The sequence below is a fragment of the Rhinopithecus bieti genome, unplaced genomic scaffold, assembly GCF_001698545.2.
Source record: "Rhinopithecus bieti isolate Rb0 unplaced genomic scaffold, ASM169854v2 scaffold_11710, whole genome shotgun sequence".
NCBI lineage: Eukaryota > Metazoa > Chordata > Mammalia > Primates > Cercopithecidae > Rhinopithecus > Rhinopithecus bieti.
Genome location: NW_016806876.1, coordinates 157,868 through 161,484, shown reverse-complemented (window position 1 = coordinate 161,484; position 3,617 = coordinate 157,868).

The window sequence follows — 3,617 nt, the reverse complement described above, 5'->3', positions numbered from 1 at the left end:
ACTGTTGTGCATGACAAACTCATTGCAAACACCTTGCTTCCTGACCTTCTGAAGATCAAGTCCAGAGTCCAGATTTTAAAAGTGCAAAGATCCAACTTTTTTGCTGTTGGAAAGCTCTACTTTCAAAGTAATTCAAGGAGAAAGTACTTCTTAGTCTCCATGTTCCCTACACAGAGGAAGAAAAACATTTTGTCTACTCTCTTATGTTCAGTTCCTGAAGCCTGCAAATTAAGTGGATAAAAGCCAGATTAACAATACATAAAAATTGTATTTGATGCTAATATTTTTTCTTGCACAGGAGGCCTCACAGAAAATAAGACCCCAGGCTGGGTGCATTGGCTTTCACCTATAATCCCAGCACTTTGGGAGGCTGAGGCAGTGGATCACTTGAGGTCAGTTATTCAAGACTAACCTTGCCAACATGGCAAAATCCTGTCTCTATTAAAAATACAAAAATTAGTTGGGTGTGGTGACATGCACCTGTAAGTCCCAGCTACCTGACTTGGGAGGCTAAGGCAGGAGAATCGCTTGAACCTGGGAAGCAGAGGTTGTGGTGAGCCAAGATTGTGCCACTACACTCCAACCTGGGCAACAAAGTGAGACTCTATCTCAAAATTAACAGAAAAAAAAAAAAAAAAACCCATAAAAAGTGGTCAGACTCAGGGGCTTATATACCATTTTAACAAAGGGTGATAAATTGTGAAGTGACTAGACAAAGGAAAGCAGATCATTTGGGCTTCGAGGAGTGGTAAATTGTGGAACTATAACTAGGAAATATATAGTACACAAGGGATGAATAGCAGGATTTGTTATGCAGACTCACCTTGGTACTGTCTCTAGTGATAAGTCATTTCTGTGATTAAGCATTATTCTCCTCTTCTGGTACTGGACAGAGGCATCACTTCACAAATCCTTTACAAATGGAAATTTATGTTACCTTTACCAAGGGAAACATGGCCTGCTTTTAAGCAGAAAGGAGAAGGACAGAGAGCTTTTCCTGTGTCTGTATTTTCCCAATTGTCTTCAACTCAAAATAATTCTTAAACCAAAGTGGCATATTCTGGGTCCCTTCACCTAGCAGCAGCAAAGTGACATAATGATGGAGAGGGTGAATGCTATAAAGACAAGAGCTGTAACATTATCCATCATTACTGAACCAGGGTCTAAGGGTGCTGAACGCATAGTAGGCACTCAATAAATATATGTTGAATGAATAAATAAATCAGTGGATGGATGGATGGATTGGATATTGGATAAAATAGGATTGAAGCAACCACATAGTGTGGAAAAGAAAACTGCAGCTTATTGAATTCTGGCTCCCATAAAATACCACCAAGACAATATGTTGATAAAGGAAAAATCATGGCAGTAAGAGATAGCACTACCCTGGCAGTCATAACAATGTCTGAGTGGGACAGGTAAACTCAGGGTGTTTATGATGTTTAAGAGTCTGGTTTAAGGCAGCTCTTTAAGTGTGGGGCAGACTAAGATTGAATAGGGTAATGATATCATCCAGGATCATGGAGACAGCAAAGTGAGTTAAGTTATTGGATGCAATCTGCCAAAGTTAAGCAGTTTTAAGTAAGTTTTGGGGAAATTCCTAAAACAAACACGAAAGTTATTTGCAATGTTTATATTTCTGGGCAAGTGTTTCCTGCCATTGTGAAATCATGTTGGTTGATACAGTTTGGATGTGTGTCCCCACATGTCAAATTGTAATCCCCAGTGTTGGAAGTGGGACCCAATGGGAGGTGATTGGATCATGGGGTTGATCCTTCATGAATGGCTTAGCACCTTCCCCTCCATGCTGTTCTCATGATGGTGAGTGAGTTCTCACGAGATCTGATTGTTTAAAAGTGTTTGGCAGCTCCTCCATCAGTTCCTCCTGCTCCAGTCATGTAAGAAGTGCCTGCTTCTCCTTCACCCTGCATCATGATTGTAAGTTTTCTGAGGCCTCCCCAGAAGCAGAAGCCACTATGCTTCCTGTACAGCCTGTGGAACCAAGAACCAATTAAACATCTTTTCTTTATAGTTGCCCCATCTCAGGCATTTTTTATAGCAATGTGAGAACAAATACATTGGTAAAGACAGTGGAATAGTAAAGTTATGTTGTGAAGAACTGCAGCATAGTAGTCACGTAATGCAGACATGAGGAAGTATATATAGGTTTCAGTGGCTTCAGTCCTCAAGCTAATGGCCTTAAGTAAACTCTTCTTCCACAGTGCGGCACATACAGAAGAGTAAACCACATTTGTCCACAGAAAGTCAAGCAAATAAGCAGAGGTTAGAGTGAGCCGAGATTGCGCCACTGCACTCTGGCCTAGGTGACAATAACGAGATTCCATCTCAAAAAAAACAAAAACAAACACACACACAAAAAACAAAAAACATATATTAGTAACAATGAGAGGTGGGGAAGGGAATTAAAAGGTAGGCAAGGCATAGCCCTGTCCCAAGAAACCTAATAAAAATGAGATTGCTTACCACTTTGGCCACTTGTGCCTTTGATGATCAACCCTTGATCTGGGCTTTACTGAGCAAAAAGAGTGCCCTTGTTGCAAGCCAAACCAAACCAGTGACCTCAAGATGAGCTTCCAGAGCCTGGAGTTACCTCTTGCTTGCAGCAAAAATATACACATTCACTCGTGGCCTTCAGCTCCTTCACCTCTGGGTGGTCACTCAGCAGGAGGGTGGAGACTCTGCCTGCTGGCAGAGACCAGACCCCAAACAAAACATCCCCCATTAAAGTTGTAAGAAACAGTTCTCTAGCTCCAACCCTGTCTACCACTGTTGGTTTCCCCAGTCACCCAAAAGCTTCTCCCATCATTTCTGGGACATTTCATGGATATTTGTGATTCTCTCAACAACCCCATGGTATACACTACTTCCTCCAATTCTAACACCAGTTTTCTGAAAGGACAGGCACTGCCCCTACTCTGAAAGCCTGAAAGCCCCAGGAAGGTGCTTCACCCCAGTCCTGCCTCCTACGCACACGTCTGTGGCCAAGCGGGACATCAATCCAGCCCCCTTGCTATGCACTTCTTCCCTAAAGAAGACAGAAGCCTGAATCACCCCCAGCACCCTAGCGTGGGGGCACGGCCTAGGTTCTCAGGCACTGCTAAGATCCCAGAAGAAGGTCCAGGAGGATGACGTGTGGCCTTGCTGCGCTAAAAGTTGCCTTTCAGGGTTGGTGCCAGGCCTGGAATCTGCCCCAACAGCCCTCCAGGCAAACCCAGATGGGGCCTGAATCCTGGAGATTTCAGTTTGATCTTCAGTTCCTGACATACCTGAAGTGTAGGGCCTGGGGTGCTGCAGCCAAGAAATCACAATATACTTCCAGTCCTGATCCCTTCTCTTCTAACACGCTATGATTACTGATATCAGAGGTGTGAGCACCACCCCCAAGACTCAATTCCCCAGGAAATTCTCTGCCTCCCCAGTCCCCAAACTGCCCAATATAAGATATTCTACCCACTTCCACCTAAGCTGGGGCCAAAAAGGAAAAGGATTAGTCAGACAGGAGCTCCTCACCCACAGTTATTTACTCATTTCCTCAACCTCTGATTTCCGGCAAATAGCCCCAGATGCGTTAACAAACATTTGACAAAACACTCATG